The sequence below is a fragment of the Acyrthosiphon pisum genome, chromosome A1 (genome assembly GCF_005508785.2).
Source record: "Acyrthosiphon pisum isolate AL4f chromosome A1, pea_aphid_22Mar2018_4r6ur, whole genome shotgun sequence".
NCBI lineage: Eukaryota > Metazoa > Arthropoda > Insecta > Hemiptera > Aphididae > Acyrthosiphon > Acyrthosiphon pisum.
Window position 1 is genome coordinate 101,149,347 of NC_042494.1, and position 21,506 is coordinate 101,170,852.

General features: G+C 26.5%; 1 protein-coding gene across 1 annotated transcript in view; it reads right to left on the reverse strand.

Annotated features, from left to right (window-relative positions):
- Positions 1-14,438, reverse strand: part of LOC100166604 (trehalase) — a 29,865-nt gene extending 15,427 nt beyond the window's left edge. The window contains exons 1-2 of the mRNA XM_029487915.1: positions 14,348-14,438; positions 13,845-14,248 (exon numbers count right to left, since the gene is read on the reverse strand). The gene's annotated coding sequence lies outside the window, so the exon portion shown is untranslated. The remainder of the gene's footprint in view (positions 1-13,844; positions 14,249-14,347) is intronic.
- Positions 14,439-21,506: the final 7,068 nt, after the last annotated feature.

The following is a 21,506-nucleotide window of genomic DNA, read 5'->3' on the forward strand; positions in this document are numbered from 1 at the left end:
TACAATTTAAATTTTAACAAAGGCATTTTTAAAACAAGGTGTAATAGAATAACCTGACAAACATAATAACTTTTATTTTTGTTCTTATCAATATTTTAATTTTCTTTTTTAAATATAATTTATAAACGCTAACGTTAGAAGTGCAGTACATACATTTTTTATTTGTATTTTAAATTAAATTCAATTTATTTTAAAAGAATTACAAATTGGATATTTTGAATTTAACTTTTACAACAATGTTAATGGTAAAAACGTTGAATCAATTTAATTCAATTAGTTTATTTTTTTTAAAATGTTATTTTTAGGAATATCAAGTTTGAGTAAATCTTAAATTATTTATTACCTATATTATAATTTTTTTCATACGTTTAACTTTTATTAATTTTTCATTTTTATTTGTCAGATTTTTCTGTTACATCCTGCATATTATATTATGTATTACGTAGGTATTCCAAATTCCAATATAATCGGAGTTTTAGTTTCAATGAGAAAGCAATTGTGTAAGTACTTATTTTCCTGCAAATAGTCTGATCATTGTTATTATTATTTATTATAACTTATAAGATACATGGCCTATACGGGCTAAGCTCTCTGGACAAATTATGATAAATTTTACAAGTCTATAGCATACTAGGTAAACACGAATACAATTTTATAACTCTGAAAAACGTTAAGGCAATTAAAAATTAAAGGTGGAGTCCGTATTGGCATGAGACATCAAACGTCTAATGGATTCATTATTTATATAGGTAATTGGTGGTACTGAAATACTGAATGGTTATGTTATAGTTGGATTATATCAAGTCATAAAATAAGAATCTAGGTTAAAGATTTATTGCGTACAAAATAGACCAGCTATCAAATGTATGTTATTTATCCCTAACCTTGAAAAAATTACATCACAAATACCAATTTACTGTATGATATATAATAGTAAACCTAGGTTTAAATTTCGATCACGTTCAATAAATAGGTAACTATTTAGTATTCTTTATCGAACAAATTATAATCAAACTAAAGCTAAAGTAGTGGCTCTTAGAGAATTTTTAAGGTAGACAAAAACAACAAAATTTAAAAACAAAATCTATTAATATTATTTACCAATAAATAATTACATAGGTACGTACTGTGTATTTGTATATTACGATTACCTACTTAATTAATAAAAATAAAAATAAATAAATGTTGAATAGATTAAATCTAATGCACTATCGCACAGCCAATCATATCATTAAACATTATAACGTCAAATACGTAATAAAAAATGTTTCATTTTGGTTACATCTTTAATAGACAATAATTTATTGTTTGTAGCTTTTTTTGAAACTATTTTAAAATACTATTATTAAAAATAAAAAGGTAGGCAAGTGGTTGTCGCTCTGCTGTACAGTAGGTTGCATGTGGGTCAATGTAATGAATGTTGTTAAATTTTAATTCAGTGATATAATATCATTGTATACGAAAAATGATTTTGAGCGAACACAGTCAGTCAGCCTTTGATATATTACATAGTACCTATATTTGATGATATTATTGTGAATTAAGAAATTTATTTACTTATTTATGTGGGACCCTTGTTCTACATTTTCAATCCTTAACTATAAAAGTTGAACATTTTATACATTAATGTTAATGTTAAAAATTTTTAACTACAATATAATTTATACATTTTAAATTTGATCAATTTTGTTAATTTTTTAAATGCTTATAAAAAAAATGTGTGTCTATGTGTTTTTAATATTTTTAACTGCTATTATAACAATGTATCAGAAGCATTTTCACTCTTTTTAACCCAACAAATAACATTTTAGAGATTAAAGTTTATCTTTATATGAGAATACCTATGTTTCTCGGTTTCTGTATTTTATAAAAGTGTAATCCTAATATCTGAGTAAAAGTGAGTTTTTTGTTTGTCAATACTATTACTGACTTATTAATTACTTACTTAGTTTAGTTACTTATTACCAGGAAATATTATTCAGCCTTTCAGCAGATACAAGAGCCACAGAACTATGGCATGTCAAGTACTCAATAATACTTATTATAATTATGCTTATTAATTCCGTTAATCAGTGATTATTATCAAATAATAGAAAATCATTTTTACTATTACATTAATTGAATGTTTTAAAACTGTTTTGAACATTAAAAATTAGAATTACTATAGTCTATGCTCTATAATATTAATACATTTTCACTGATGTATAAATATTGTGTTCTATGAATTGGTTAAATCAATATTTTAGTACGGTTACTTTGAATTTTGATACAGTGAAACTTCCATATAACAAATCACATGGGGGAAAAAAAAAGTTCGTATTATAGAGAAATTCGTCAAATAGAATTACATAATTTTTTTAATTTAATTAATTGCCTATACATACATATTATGTATATTATAGGGAAGTTTTAATAAAACTTATTTTATTTATTTTTAATCTTAGTTAAAATCTTAATTTTAATCGAAATAATCTGTTATAGTTTCGTTTCCTTATTATTTTTGTAAATTGTAGTCTTATCATAAAAAGTTTTTCTTTTTTTTTCTTTACAAAGTAGGTAGGTAACTATTTTTAAAACCTTGAATAATAAATACATCGTGTTTTCAATTATTTAGATTTTTCAAATATTTAAGACTAGAAAGATACAATTTTATTATAAATGACAATGAGTTATTGTAATACTTATTGTATTATAATATAACATTATATTTTGTACTTACTTATAATAAGAAACGTTTTTTTGTTTATTTTTAATATCTTATAATTTAAGACTTATATTATATCAATATTAACTATAATGACTCAATAATTTAAAAAAATATAGCAGTATTTTAATTAATACGTAAAAATGTAATTTAATAATACTAGAAAATTATAGGTACCTATAAAATGAAACAAAAATAAGCGCCAAAATGAAATTCGCCAAGGGAGGGTAGTTGCTGAGTATAGCTAGTCAATTTACTATAAAATAGGTCCCTATTGAACAAAATTGTATCGGTTATAAAAAAAACATAAATTTACATTGTTAGATCTGTAATGTTTTATATCATAATCTAGTATCTCTTAAATAATATTATATTAAAGTGGTAAAGATTAAAGACAAATGCATGTGAAATGTCTAGTAAAGGTAATTACTAATTAGAACATATGAAGTTATCATAGGTACTAAACAGGTGGGAGTATAAGTTCTAATTTGAATAGGCTTTTTAACCTGACCATTTTCGTTTTGTTATTAATTATTACATACACTACCTACATAATGTACTTGCATAATAGCAAATTAATTTTAAAAGAATCACATTTTTCACGCAAGTTCAATAAAAGTTCAAAAAATAGAAGATTGGTAAAATATTAAAAACTTAAAGCATATAAGTATTTTTGTGGAAAACGTCAATCATTTCCACAAAATAAAATATTAAATACATTTGGAGTGTAAAAATTAAAATTAATATTTAAAACTGCAATAATTTATTATTACCTATATGCTATACATAAAATTGCTTCAGAAAAAATGACACAAATTTAAATTATAGGTACATTTGTAACAATATAAAATAAACTCAATTTTCCATTTATAAATATATGTACCTATATCGTATTGATTAATTGCGGAGTATGTAGTTACCTACATACAATTAAAAAAATATATAAAAATAATTAAGAAAAGGTTTTCTAATTCCCATAAATTTGAACAATTATAAGAAAATAATTAAGAGAGAGAGAGAAATTTAGCGGCCATATTATAGTAATAATTCTATAACTCGTAGAACAGTTAGGTACATCATTTAATAGGCCCTGATGAATTTAAATATTATATATTCAAACAATAGATGAAATATATAATAAACTGCGAAATAGATACTTTTAATATGATTTACCTAATGTTCATAAAGTATTTAAGGATCTGCATTGTTTCAAAATAATGACTTGGTTATTTTGAAAATGATTAGAACACTGAACAGTAAATATTAGTTAATGTAGGTCAACAAAATATTGAAAATCTATCAAAAGGAATTAATTTAATAGAACTGTACCTAACGCTGGTAAGCCAAATAAATAACTTTTACATTTAGAAACATATTAGGTATATGAAAAATAATTATATAATGGAAATTTAATCACTTAAAATTAGGTAGGTATACGAGTTTACTATCATAAAACCATGTCATGTACTATATAATTGGATATAAATAGTATTTTAATTTATAATAATTATTGATTTTCGGGAACCCAAGCCTCAAAAAATAATTTTATGCCACCTGTAATCTTAACGTGTATGCGTTCAATGCAACTTGTAACCCTCAATCTCAAATGAAGCGATTTATGTTAACCTAACACTTTAATCATTCTAAAAAAAAAAAAAATAATAAATATTTATATTTTTACTAAAAATATAATAATATAATACATATTTTATATATCACTCATCAGTCATCGCTGATAAGTTATCAGCTCCAAATCCAATGCATACTAACCATAGGTATATTTTAAATACACACATTTTTATTATTCATTTTTAAAGCTCCTTCTTGGCTTTTGAATTAATATTTTTAAGGATTTTAGTGTGATTTCGCAGTATTACATTTTTTTAGAAGTTCTTGGAGGTACAAGTTACAACATCCGAAAAATACATACGTATATCGCTGAATGACTAGGTACTGAAATACATGAGAAAAAACCTACCTGGGGCATATGTCCGGATATGGGCCGTTGTACTGGCCCTGGAGCTGTCCCATAGCGGTGGCTGGGCGTACAGACGCCATCAGTAGCAATAGTACGGCCGTCAGCCTGACGACGATGGCGATGACAGTCACCGCGGCGGACGAGCGCATCTTGCAGACTGCCGCGGGCGAACCGGAGGACCAAGTGGTGACCTGCTGAGCCACCGTTACCGTTGCCGGCGCTGCTACTGCCACCGTGGTTGTGGTCGCAGCGCTTCTACTGTGGTTGTCACGGGTCACAACGATCATTGGCCACGGGCTTTCGGCACACGCCGCCGACCGCGTATCATCGCCCAACAAGACCGCCTTTTCCAATGCTCGTACGCACACTTTCCGGCACATGTACTTGCAAGTACAAACAAGTAAGCAGTCGTTGCCGTTACCGCGTTTCCATTACCGCTGTCACTTTTGTTACCGGTATGGTTGAGTAAATGGCCATCACCACTACGGTACACTGCACCTTTTGTCGTGAGTGTGTGGACACCCGAACTACGTCCAATATTTGTTCGTTTTTGTGACGATTATATTATTTCGTTTCGCGGGCCATGTCCTATATAGTCTATAGTTACATCCATACGATATCGTATAAAATATTGGTCTGCAAAAACAAAAACGTCATATTATAAAAATGATATTATATTATCGTGATAGTTGTAGTACTGTAGTCTATAGCTTATGTATAAGTTTTTTATATGGGACTATGGAGATCAGTAGAAAATTATCTAACCTAATAGTTGTTTTAAGATATTTTTAATGTCCTAAAAAAAAGTTATGAATATTGGAAAAATGAATTTTATTTATAACTTACCCCACTCCCCCCACCAAATCCACTATCAAGTATCAACTATCATGCCTATATGATAGCAACTTGACGTTTACAGTCTCTTTAAACTATCACGATTGTTGATTCGTGATACTATAGCTATTACGATTGCAACTATTTTTTTGTATTAAAGGGATGTAGAAAAACTTTCCCCGGAGGTCAACAATTGTAATTGTAATATTTTTATACTTTAATTTAGAACGCTATCGTTAGAATTAGTTTGAAGTTCCTATTGTACTTAATCCAAAAATAAAACAATGGCCATGGACGGGATCTGACCTCCACATCCTATACCCTTTGTAGTTTGTATACGCCCTTGCATTGGGAAAATGTAAAATACATTTAATACCAATCAATTCTATAATATAAATTATAAACTATACACCATGATCGGCATGATCTGTTTTTAATTAAAAAATAATATTTAATACCTATAAACCGTGTATTAGCGAAAACAGGGTACACTATATAATTAAATTACCCATATTACTCAGTACTCTATACATATTTTTTAACTATGTTTGTGGGACATGAAACTAGACTATTGGATCAGACAGACAGACAGACTTCTAAAATATGTATAGGGTATTGAGTAATGTAGGTAACCGTGTTATAGAGAGTGTACCCTGTTTTCGCGGACACACTATATAATATTATGTTTGATTTACGATTAATATTATTATTACAATTAACTTATGAAGTGTAAAGGAGTAAAACAAATAACGATGTATTAATTTAGCTCATTATAATATTTTTTCAATAGTTTAATTCATTCATTTTTACTAATTTTTTGAAATTTTTCCAATACTGAAAGTAATAGCTTTTTAAATCATTATCTTTTGGGAACATTATATTCAATAATACTACTGTATAGTAGACATAGAAATCAGGTTTTTTTATAATTTTAAAATTTTTATACAAACGCGAAACTGTATCCCGAATGAAATCCGGTTGAGGAAATATCGAAAAAAAACATACGTAATTGTTACGTAAATTCTTCATACAATTAATACAATTTATAAAAATAAAATTTTAGGTACGGTTGGGTTTAATATTATTTTATTTATAACTATTCAAAACTTTACATACCAAAAGATTTTTTAAACGGTTATTAATATTGAATCTCATATATCTTATTGATATAAATAAAATATAGTATAAAACTGTACCTATAGGTAATAATTTAACAGGTATCCATATAATATTATCTAAATTTACGTAATATATTGTTAGTTATATATGTTTGAACATAATGTTATTACGTAATGTCTCAACGCACTGTATAGTTATGAGCAATTGCTATTTGATGATCGAATTGAAAATGGGAAAGTAGAATAGTGAAATGATTCAATCCATATTTCCTCCCATTATAACCATTGAAAACTTCTGTTTGAAAATTGTATGAATTATCATTGAAGATAATATTATGAAATAAAGTTTATATAAATTATTAAGTTATTTTTAGTTCAATAAAAAATATAAAGATACACAGTTACAATTATTTTTTTATAATATAAACATTTGAATAGATTTTTTGTATTGAATTTGAAATTCAAATTTTGAGAAAATTCTTCAACGTAATTTACTGTTTCAAGCACATTCGTTCACTTATAAACTACTAATAGTTTCCTTATTGTGTACGTTCATCATATTAAACTTTGATGTTTTCATTTCATAAACTATTATAAATTGCATAATTCATTATTAAAGGTGAAGTATAATGAACAAAGGAAATAATTTTACGGAGCAATGAATATTATATTGGTCTTAAAATTATGTGTTTTTATTTTATTTGTGTGTGTGTGTGTGAGATTATCTTTTGGGACAGTAGGTACAAATGCTTCAATATTCAACTTAGATGCCATTTTTTGGTAGAAAAATAGATTCAGGTAATACTTTGAGGCATCAAAAAAAAAAATTTCCCGTAACATTTTAAAATAATTAATTAACAAAAATTAACAAAAACAGCAGAAAACAGAAATTCACAACATCGATTTTCAATAAAATTGATTTTGATTTTTTGTGGTACCTATTAAAATTAATTTTTAAATATCTTTTAAAAATTAATAAATAGACATAGGTATTTGAAATTATCACAAAATATTTATATTGATATATTCTAGCCATGGTATAATTTTCAAAATATTTTGTCCCTTTTTATGCTATTTATAGACTTCGGACTTCAGAGTCAAAAATCTTTAGAATTTAATTCAAGATTCCTCTTGTATTTTATCTGATTAAAAAATATCAAAAATACATAGTCACTATTTTATAGATATAAGTTTGAAGTTATGAAATTATAAAATTTTGCAAATTATTTTGTACTTATTTAAAATATACCTAAGGCTTGAACATTTAATACACGTTGTTTTTATAGAAGATTTAAAGTTCAAATTTTTACTGAATTTGATATTCATTGTGTTATAACGATTCTTTTAAAAAAACCATTTTTGTTTATATTAAAAAATATTAATCGTAGTACAACATGAAACACTCCACTATTAATTAAATCGCCATTTTTATAAAAAAAAAATGATATTCTGAAAATATTTAATACTTTGTTTTAGTCTTTTTTTCTATCAATATTTTGATAATTGATTCTTGGTAAAAAATCTTAAATATGTAATCAAGGTACTTACGTAAGTTGTTTTTATAAAATTTAAAATTATTGAGAATAAGTAGTAAACATTTTTAGTTCAAACTATACAACGTTATTATCACTCACTTTACATTTTTAACGGAATTAGGATTTTTTATCAAACGATTTTAGTGTTAAAAAAATCAATTAGTGGAACTTGAAACTTTTTGTCATTAGTCATTACTTATTACGTACATTACAAAGTATTATTTTCTATGCACAATGAAATTGTCAGAATATTTAGACTAATAATTATTATAAGCTATTTATATCATGAACTTATTCAGTATTCACACCGCTCTACGTTTCACGGTATTGACTTTTTAGTCAATAACAATAATAGTTAGGTGTTTGATAAAATACTATAACAATAATATATTTGTTTGTGACAAAAATGTGTTCTCTGTTAGACATAAGACATATCTGCTTAGAGCCGTTTTTCGTAAGCAATTATGTCAATAAATTCAAAATTGTTAATTCACAATATAACACAACACGCATAGTTACTGCAGTTTTAATTTTGGTATTGTGGGTTGTCCTATTTGATATCGAGACCCTATCAAATCGATAGTGCGACTGTATACGATCAAAGGATCGGCAACCTTTTTGATGTCAAGGGCCAAAAAATAGATATACATTTTTTCATGGCCCAAAATTTTAATATATATATTATATAGATATATCTATCTTTTTTATTTTAAACAAAAATGTACAGTCATATAACATTTAATTTATTTATAAATTTATAACTGTTATAGGTGTATTAATTTAACAATAGGTACCAGCTATATCTACAAATAAACAACTTTGAATTCACTATTTTCAGTCCATATACTACTTAGTTCGTGGTTTTTATATACATATAATGTTTATTTGTATGGACATAAATTATAAATTTTACTCGTGGGTCACATACAATTGCTATAAAGGCCGTGGGTTTATAACTTCTGATCTAGTCCAACCTATAGGTATACCTACATATACATTATACATAACGTACCTAATATTTCACAACAGATCAAGGGATATTTCTGATTTTTAGAGTATAGATAAAGGGCTCTAAGTTAGTGCAGCGATCAAGGGTAATAATATTATTTATAGGCCCATATTGGGTATATTAATTAATTTGTGTACATTTAAAACATTAATATTCCTCAACGTGCAGTGATGAGAAACCACATCAGTCAGGGTTAATTCAATTTTGACTTTTATACGTAATATACTGATATTATAATTTATAATTAACTACCTACCTATATTTAATCATAAAAAAATCGTTTAATTCAAAAACTACACACTTTTTTTTAAGGTTGTTGTATCTAAAAACCGTAAATTTTATAATTACTGAAATAGGTAAGTCTGTATTCTTAAGTGTTAAATATAAAATTAATTTATTGCCGTCATCTAACTTCTAAGTACTTATAAGTTATTACAATAATTAGAATATTCTATATTTTTTTTGCATGTTACAATAACAGTTCCTTCTTATTTGTAATTTTTGCATTTTGGGTGGTTTAAATTTAGTGTTTCTACTATACCTTTTGGTGAACTAGGTAAAAGAATTTTAAGTTTGGAATATATTTGATTTGTAGATTAAAAATAGTATGTGGTATAAGTATATTCTTTAGTCTATTTTTATTATTTTAAACCTTCTTTCCAAATTTGTAAGAAATCTATGCATATTTTTTATTTTATATAATATATTACAAATATTTCATTCTTAATCAATTTACATGCAAAGAAAATATTGTATTTAATAATTATTTCAATGTAATAAAAATGGTGATTATCTCCGGCTGGAATTACTCCAAGATTATAAATTATTTATTGCAAATTATATTTACTGCAACGTTCGTCAACACAACCCACCCGTGTCCGCGGTACTTATTTCTGCTAGGCTTAGTCACCGCACTCGCCGGCGACGTAATAATAGTTAATTTTATTTATTATTTTCGATAGTCTAAGGAAAAAAATCTTATTTATTTTACCATTCATAATATAAATAAATACTAAATAAAAAAAATTTCCAACATAATCATATTTTTCAATGATCAGCATTTTTGATTTTAGGTGCGGTTAAATATAAAATAACGCGGACTCGTAGACAAGAATTTTATGTACTTTGCATAATAATTTAATTTGTAAAATAATCGCAATTATTTTCACGCACTTGATAATCGATCGGTGACCATGAATCCATACCGCAAAATATTTAGAGAAAATAATATTACTGGAGCTGTGACCCACTGAGGTATATCAAATAACCAAATACAATTTTAACTGGCAGAAAATTTGTAATTGTTTTTTTTTTTTTCAAAGTCAATGTTACGATAACTATCGAAATCATAATATTATTCAAATCTATGCGGTCAAGGACCGTTTCGTAGTGTTGACGCACAGTGTTTAATTATATTTTAGCATTGTTTGACTGTATTCGACAGTGATAATAATAATATTATAATACCATGGTATAGACCAGCGTTTCTCAACTTGTGGTATGCTAAGAAAATCTCCCATTATAAAAAAAATGGAATTGATCATTATTTACATTAAATATTATTTTGTATATTTGATATTAATATTTAATAATAATATAAATAAAAGTCGATTTGTTAGAATTTATTATTTATATTATTATACATTTAGTAACCCAAGGACCGTTGACTGTAATATCTACGTATTTTTGTGGCTCCTCAAAGGAAATATAATATGTATATGTATTTCTAGTAAATCTTTATCATAAAAAGTTGGGTCATTCTTGCTCAACTGCTCAAGACTATGTACTCTTATTTTATTGTAGAATATGACAATATAATACATTTTAAATGAAAACATATGTTTAAAAAAACCTCATAATAAAAAATGTATCAGATTTAATAGGTATGATAAATCACATATGTAAATAGTATATAAAAATAATTCTGAATATTATTTACATAATATATATTTTAAGCTTGTTAAATTTTTGTTACTCAACATGAAGCACATGTTTCCTTATCTGTTTCTTAACAATATTTTGTACAACATAGTCATTATCACGTATATTATATTTTTTACCACAATACATATGTCGTCATGTAATTAAATTATTAGTTATTTTCAAAACAAAACAATTTATTATTATTTATGAATTGTTTGTCATATACATTTTTAGCTTTTACAATAATACCCAATTATAGACAATAGTACAATACATAATATTTCTTTTAATATCATATTAGTCTACATACATTGTAATTAATGACTAACATTCAACAAACTTCTATCTTTATTGTAAATATAATTTATTTAGAGGTATAGACTGTATACAATATTTATTAATATTTTGTTAATAGATTAAATACACAAACGTAGGGAACATAAAAAATGTTGTATGAAATAAATTAATAATTTATTTATTCATAATTAATGATAATTCATTTCTAGAATCTTGGGGAAATGTATCGATATAAATATACAATTATTATATTACATTTTATCACGTAAAAATACATGTAATTCTATTTTTACGTAACTCGTATAAAATATGACATATAGGTAACGTTAAACGAAACACTTTTTGTAATATTTTAATATAAAATAATGCGCGAAACTATGCGTAGTTCGTATGAGTAGTTGAAAACTATATAATATATATATTATATACCTATACGACCATAGTTTCTTTCATTCTTTAATACAGTTTCGTTTTGTATCCTGAATGTTTTGCACAATAACGTCACGATTTTAATTTCACGAATCAATTTTGATATTGTTTAAAACCAAAAACTCGTGGTTTAATAACTACGACCATAACTATTTCACACATACATATTATTTTCAAATTATATACAGGTATCTCATAATATAATATTAGGATCTCATGAATGCCCCAAATCGTCAATATTACTGTGTAGATACACGTTATGTATGAAATGGAAACTGGAATCGATGACAGGCAGATATTTTATGTTCATATATAATATTATATATTTATAAATCTAGCGGAAACGTTTGATTTTAAAGAAAAAACTACCTTCTCCAATATTGATGTCGTAATGACCATATTTGAATGCAAAAATATTAAGTACCTAAATACCAGAACATTTCTCCTGATTTGTTGTCTATAAAAATATTACTGACCAGAAACATTTTAACTTTAAGATCAAATCTATACTGAGAGACGACCTATGTATTTTTTTAAACTCTGTTTTGATTGCAGGTACTTGTCATATTATAAAATGTTTTATCTAGATTATAAACAAACGTTTGATAAATGACAATAAAAGAATCAGCGTATTATAATATTTAATTTCCCGCTGGGTTATCATTTAGTTTTACATTTTTGATTTTGAATAAATATTCAATCAAATATATATTAAGGAATTAAACGTATACTAATAATATTATAACGAAATAAATGTGTTTATTTAAACATTTACGTTATATGGAAATTATGAGTGTACCTATTATTATTTATTCACATATTTCTATGACTTTCCTTAGAAATTTAATAATCACCATATAGACATTAAGGCAGCGCCAGCCTATTATTGTTTATTCCAATTATTTTTTATAAGGATATATTTTTTTATTTATTTTGTTCGTTTCTTGATAAAAAAAAATACTTGTTCGATAATACATCAAAGGTTATCAGCGATACACTACTGATATATCAGACACCATGTGAATTAATGAGTTAAAATGATATTGTTTATAATGTCTTGTTACCTACCATAAATCGAAAAGTTACTTTCTACAAGTTAACACAAATATACATTAATTTTAGTTATATATATTTTAAGTGGTAATATATTGTTGGAAACATTTTATTTTCAAAATTATTTTTGAGACGATTCATTTATTGTGACATGTATATAATTAACGAGTTAATGCATCAAATAATTGCATTATTAATAATATAATATAATACCTATTATATATTGATTAAAGTGTGTATGGTAACACGGATGTACCTACATGCGTTCTAAGACCGTGACCGTGTTGATTTGCCTTAACGGTTTTCGGTTGTTATTATGTGTTTAAACAACGTTAATAATATAATATTATAGCTTATCAACGTTATATTATGTAGGTACACCGTGATACGTCTTGTCTAGTTAACTTAAAACATATGATAATGTGTCATGTGTGAACGGTGTTAACTAAGACACAGTACTTACGTAATCATATCATTCAAGTAAAATATCTTTATGATGTTAATTCTTAAAACACTAAATTATGAAATCTGCACGTGGTATTGTGGCAATATAATATCATAATAATATACTATTATTATGTAGTATGTATTCGAATTATAATTTATAAGTATAGCTATCTATATATAGTTATTTAGCTACGTATTATGTAATTATATAGCTATAATATACACTATGTAGGTGGTCAATGTTATTTTGGGGAAAAAACACAATGTCATATCTGATGGAAAGTCGCAAAAAATGTTTAAAACGTGACGATTAAAAATGCATCAAAGGTTTCGTGAAAACGTTGCGTCGGTATTCACACGAATAAACATCGCAGTTCATTCATGCGGATAATATAATAAACTACGTTACAGTAATAATCGCGAACGAGCTCTTAACGGACAGCTCGTGTTTAGACGTCATATACATTTTGAAATATAAGATAATATTTTGGCGAAGAGAAAATTATGCACAACTTACCCGTTATCGTAAAACGTTTGAGCAGTCACAATGGAAATCAATTGCAGCGTTGAAAACTGTGGACGTCCTCCAGTGCAAACACAGATGCGTCGAACTGTAGCGACCGCAACAGCAAAATGGCAATATTTATATTATTATATTATTATAGTAACGTGGATAACGTAGAACGAGCGCACTGTAATGGTATATTAATTATGACCATTGACCGAAATCACATCGTAATAATTGATAGTAGAATACATTTTGATATCATTTTACCGCTTGAAATCATTACTTTATTGACTTATAGATATTATATTAGGTTCTACTACTTCGCGATAATAATAATGTAGGTACACGCGTGATGAAAAATTGTACACGTGCAGCGGTGCATATAAAAGCAACGACACTATAATATTATGTACCTACAACACAATAATATTATATAGGTAAATTATATTATTATATTATGATATATATTTTACGTACGGCGAAATATGATATATAGTTAATAAATATAATACCTAAATATGTTATGTTATGCGATCAAATTGGTGTGTTATAGGTACGACGGACGACCGGCTGCGCAGAAATCCAAAGTGTGTCTAAATCGCGCTCGCCGTGCGTATGCGTTTGAAACGTGAATGCTTTGTACCCGTTTAGGTTATGTATATATTACTATATAGGTAATATATACATATATGCGTGTGTAATATATATATACTGTATTATAATCGTGGCAGTCTTGTATTCCGCGTTCGTATATATTATATGTATATATAGGATATACGTAATAATAATATATTGGTACCGTTACGGGTGTACGTGTATGTGTGTATAGTAGGTAGGTAGCTAGGTAGTGCAGTGTTTCTGTTTGAGAACAAGAAATTTCATCGGTCGAAAAAAATTGGTGGAAAATGTTTTGAACATTGAATCGCGGTTTCGAACGATATCCCGATATTCGCGTACAGTCGTACAGAACACACGTAAGTAATTTACCTACACTTGAACACCAATCAACATTGTAAATGGCGATTTTCCGTTCCCTATACCGAACAAATAATATAAACAAATAGGAACTGTTTGGGATTAAGTTTGATGTTGCGTTAAACTTAATATTTCAATATAATATTATATTATTACCTACCTGAGTGTTGGAAAATATAAACACAATAATGACGCGCGCGATTGACAGATTATCATGATATATTATATAATATATTATTATTTATTGAACGTTACCAACGAATTTTTTCCAAGTCAATAGGTATAATCACCTATATAAAATACGATCGCATTATACATTATTGACACTCAACCTACATCGTAAATGCCTATTAATATATAGATTCTTCGCTCCCAGGTTCATGATCAAAACTACAAAATTATTTTTCGTTAGCGTACCTTGCGTATGGTATAATAATTCTCACTTCCGGCTTTGTAAATCAAAATAAATCGCATTATTTCAATGTAATAAATTATAATATGCGACATTCACGCAAAGGTATTAGATGACTTCCACCTATTTAATATATTATTCCAAGTACAGTTTTTACAGTAATAGTGGTACCTATATATAGGTATACCTATATATTCACCGGCGTTTTAAATTTCGTAAATAAGTAATATTAACGGTGAATAATATATATGTTGATAATTTCTTAGAAAAAATACACTGCCCAATATTAACGAATAAATCATTTAGAAAATTAAATTTTTTTGTTAATACTTTAATGATTCTTTTACCCAAAACGATTACGTAATACTATATAGTTTTTTTTAGCAGTGATAATAAGTTTACATTCTATATCTGAATATTAAGAATAATTATTATTAACATTATACTTACAATAATCGGTTTGACGTATGATCTAGTTGTAAATTGTCATTAATCGTCATATATTAAGTATGACTTTTATTTACAAATAATAATAAGTATAAGCAATAACCTGTATGCGTATAATTGACTATCTACTGGGTGATTCTTTTATCAAACAACACTTTTTGAAATAATGAGTGTTGCTTGATAAAAGAATCACCCGGTACATAACTATAAAAATTAAATTTAGGACTAATGACTAAGATATACATTGTACACCTCCAGCACTAGTATCTATATTCCATATGATAATATGTATATTTATGTGTATATGTATATTTTGTAACTATTAACTCCTATAATAGCAGTATAGTGCCTATCTTATAGGTCCCTATAATTAATTAAACACTAATACTTATTGTTTTTTGTTATAGGAACATAATTTCTTTGGAAAGTTATGCGTATTAGGTAGGCATATATTATTATGGACGTATAGGTACATACTATATATTGTACTGATCAGTATAAAATATGATCATATAGTTTTTCTATATTTCGTTTTTCTTCCGTCTCCACTTTTTTATATTTTCTGTTTGTATTGCTGCATGTCTTGATCACTAGACCGCATCAAATACCGATTTTCACTTTGCCCAATATTTGATAATAAAACTAAATTCGTTTGCTTCACACCATAATTATTTACGCCATTTGATGTATATAAGTACTATTATGGGATAATATGGTAATATAATATGTATGAATACAATACTATATTACGCGGCAGACGAAGAGACAGGACACGCGATGTATTATTGGTTGCTTGAGCCAGCGCGCATGTCTGGAGAGGATCGCGTAGGACAAAGGAAGCAAACAGGAAGAACGGACACAACGGAAACGATCGTTAAGTTTGAAATACGTGAAGATCATCGTACAAATAAGTATATGGCTAAACCTACTTAAATTAATGCGTATATTTTACAGCAACTAGCACCGCATATCCGGCATTATCACGGTGTTCATCGAGAGAAAATTTTTAAATATAATTATGAATTTAAGTTTAATTTATAAACTCTTAGTACCTTTATACGATATATATACTATATAGGTAATAAATAATATTGTGACAACCATACTAATTCGAGGTTTTTTTTATTATTATTATTACTCACACAAATCGGTAGTTCTGTCATTGATGAATAATTTATTGATGTGTAATATATTGTCAATAAGTACTCTATAGTCTATATACCAAATGAGTCATTGTTAGAACTTAAATTGGTGGTTCTAATATAATAATATTGTTTATACAATAAAAACATCGATTGCTTATTTATTTTTTGTTCTTTAATTTCTCATTGACTATTGTATTATACAAATTATTATATCATCTACGTTACTAAAGTATGGACAAAAAAAAATTGCATTCGTTTATAATGTTGAAATGTTTATAATATTAAACTAATAAATTAATTAAGAAAAACTTTTTTCAAGTTCACTTTATGACAAATTAAAATATGTTTACAGACATTTTATCGGACCAATAGTTATTTAAAAATAGGCAAAATATTAATACCTTTAGACAAAAAAAAACAAAATTATAAATACACGTGAGGACTTGCATGTAACCAGATTTTTTCTACGGGGTACTTTAATTTTATATTTATGTATAACAACTTGTAAGAGGCTTTATACATTCTCCATTGTAGTTATCAATATTCATATTAATAATATAAAATATGAAATAGAAACGTAAGACCATTGTACTTTGTACACATCTGAAGAGTATAATAAATATAATTTTTGCATCAATACGGCTGAGGGGAAGTGTTTAAATCCCCCCTCCCCACCAACACCATCACCACCACCACATAAGGTGCTTCCATATTACGTGAAGCACGTTATTAGCAATATGCGTGCACGTGCAGGAGTGCTCCACTATTTCTTTTACCTACACAACAAAATATCCAGAATCATATAAGAACGTCATACATTAATGATCACTAGGAAACGTCATTTACACGACCCATACGCAAAGACTTAGAAAATTTCCTATATTTAACTCCTTAAAAACGGTTTTTATCAAATCTAAAGAAGACTACGAATAATATTTATCAACAAATATATTGTCATCTACATTTAAATATAAATATTATTAGTTGAATTTAGGTTATCGATAATATTATCAAAATGTTGCGGAAATAAAATAAACGTATACTTTGCAATTTGCATGTATTGCGTGTTTTGCGGAGAACTTGATCTGACGTAGGTACCTATAGTGTGCGTCAAATGTACCTCATCATTGTATGTGAGACTATACCTATTAGTATATTACTATAAGCTTAGTATTATATTATTATACAATTATATAACAAAAAAATGCATAAAGAACATAGGTGCAAACATTACTAGTATAATATAATCAATGCTTCTACAAATATCTAATTTCGTCAAAATTTCAATTTTATTTCTGGGACGTATCAAAATTTGGATAAAGTTTTTTGGGACACCGTAACAAACTTTAGAACCGGGACGTATGGACACTAGGAATCCATACACTAATAGCCACACCTAAAACATGCAGAACTCGAAGTAAAATACATAACTGCAAGTTGGATTCCATGGTAACGAACATATTATATACAATTAATGTACATCTGGCCACTAGTTTAGGATTGCCATACGTCTGTTTTTCCGGGATTATGCAAGTTTAAATATAGCGTCCCGTTGCCCGTTAAAGTGTTTCTTGACAGAAAATTTTCCAGGATACAAACTTCAATAATTTACGTTAACATTTATAGTAAGAAAACAATATTGTTTTGAAAATGATCAAATACCTAGTCAGTAGTCAAAATGATAATACATTTTTAAATTATTTCAATAAATCAAATAATGTAATTATTCTTTGTAAAAATACATAAATCAAGATAAGTGTCTGTTTATAATAAAAAGAAACAATAATGTCTGAAAAAAATTTAATTTTTACTGTTTTTTGTTTTCCCGAGAATATTCCATCCTATACGATCGTTCTTGGAAATTTACGGGAGTGCCAAACTATACTGTACGTGCTATAGTATAACGGATTTTATAATGAATTTTAAAAATATTTGAACATATAAAATAATATAATTATTATTCTTTGTAAAAAGTACATAAATCAAGATTAGGGTCTGTTTATAATACAAAGAAACAATAACTGAAAAAAAAATTATTTAGATTAGTTTAGACTATAGTATTAACATTTTATAAAAAGGTTAATTATTGATACTTAATATACATTTTATTTTGTGTATAAAAATTAAAAAGGTGGGTAATAGTGGATGTCGCTCTGCTGTACAGTAGGTTACAAGTGGGTCACTGTATAATGGATGGTATTAAATTTGAATTCAATGATATAATATCATTGTATAAGAAAAACGATTCTGCGAGGAGACGGTATGTTAGTCTAGGTATAAGATATAATATATACTTATCAGTTATGGTATTAAAAAAAAATTGACCTATAGGCTATAATAGGTAGGTTACCTATAATAAATTCCAAATTAATCATATCACAATATTCATTAGGTATTTAATATAACACGTTATACATCAACAACAAGCCGTGATACTATCATAGATAAATAATACTATACTTTAGAAGTTTCAAGTACCCACGAAAAATATTATACAATCATAAGAATATCACTAAAATAGTTATTTTAGGTATTTTAATATGTAATTTCGTCCAAATATGAACTTAAAATGACTATAAAAATAAACTGCGTAAATGTATTTTTTAGATGTCTTGCCGTCTTGGTAACAGAATTAATTACTTACGTGAAATCTTGTTTTAAATTTTCAATCCTTAGATATAAAAGTAAAACATTTTATAAGTTTTTAACTACAAAATAATTATTCAAATTAAAATTTGATAAATGTTGTAAAAATTTGAATTTCAAACGCTCATAAAAAAAATTGTGACTTTTTAATTTTTTTCATCTGCCATTGAAACAATATACTAGGAGCCTTCCATTAAATTTTCAAGCTTTTTTAACCAACAAATAAAATTTTATCGATATTTATAGAAAAAAAAACTAAAAAAAATGGAAACTGAAAATGTCCGTAAATAGCTCAAAATAAGCCAAAATATTTGGAAAATGTTATGGTGTATAGAAAATGCTAATATAAACATTCAGTCAACATTTCATGTAACTACGGTCATTTGTTTAAGAGTTGCTCCAAAACCAAAATCAATTTTCTCAAAACAGATTTTGCGTATAAATTCCCGTTTTTCCTTAATTTTTCTTTTGTTTTTCACGGCGCTTTTGAAAACTACTGGAAAATTTTCACTTTTGACCCCCCCAAAGTACCAACTAGATTCACTTTCCTATCAGAAAAGATACTGTTGAAGGAATTCCAAGCAATTTTACTATCCTAAAAGGTGATGACAGACACAAAAAAGTAAATAAATAAAAAATCAAAAAAAAAAAATCAAAAAAAATCACACATCATTGTAAAATCAATACATTCATCGTTCCACTCAGAATATAAAATTAAAAGAACAGTCAGTTGAATCGCAATTTGATAAATATTATTCTGAAATTAAATAATATTATATTATAAATGAGTTAATATTTTTTAAATTAATCGTATTCCTGTTTATAAATCCTAACATTTTAAATTATGTTTTAACTAAAGTATATATATATACTTTGGTTAAAAAATCAGGTAGTATTTTGTAATGATAATATTATAATATTATTATAATAATGTTATACTAAGATTACATAATCACGAATAATATCAGTATAAAGTTATAATAATGTTTCTAAACAAAAAATTGCTACCTTAATATGTATTATACTACCATTATCAATTTAATAATTAAAAGTAATAACTAATAACGTTATCTAGACGAAAAAAAGTAACAACACCCCAATTATTTATATTTAGTGGGAGGTTATTTCCACGAATATATTATAAGTAACAAATTTGTTTAGATTTTACTGTAAAATTAAAGTATGATTTGATAATCAATCATATTATATAGCCCACCCCAAAATTTTTTTTTATATATGCGACTGGAGTAAGTTGACTTCTTATAAAATTTAAAGTTAAGATTATTATCTAGGCAATATCATAGGCTTTATATTATTATATTTTAATTTTAAAGTGAGTTATGAGTATTTTATGATTACAATTATATATAAGTATTAGCTTTGGGGATTTTTTTTTCCGAATACCGGTTATAGGTACTGTTGCAATAATAAAATGTATTTTCTGGGTGTAAGGCCGTAAGGAGGAATTCGTCTTGTTTCACTCACGTCTTGCATTAGTGCAAGATAGTGGTGTTTTATAATTAATTTGAATTTTAAATCAATGATAAATCAATACACCTTAAATTTATTCTGGATTTATTTTAATGTGTTCGAACTTTGAATACTGTTTGTAGGACGATTTTTAAATTTTAAGTTACTCTTAACTTGGCAGCAATTTATGGAAATTACTAGCGTGTATTACGTATATACAATATACATTAATCAGATAATCTGTGATAATACATTTAAGTCATTATGATTATTATTTATTGTACCTACCCCTTAGACCATTCTTACAATGTCCGGTTAAAGTTAACCAACATTTAACCGGCTGAATTCTGCCGGTAATAAATTCTTTTATCAGTCGGTTAGCGTTAACTGACTTTACCGGACATTATAAGAACGATCATTCATTTTAACATAGTACAAAATGTACTCTCTATAAAACACAATCAAACTTAAAAAATAAAAAAAACACCATCACAATTTTGACTAATTTTAATTTATGTACAATAGGATGTCAAATACTAAAAACTACCTCGCATTATAACTGTCACATATAATGTC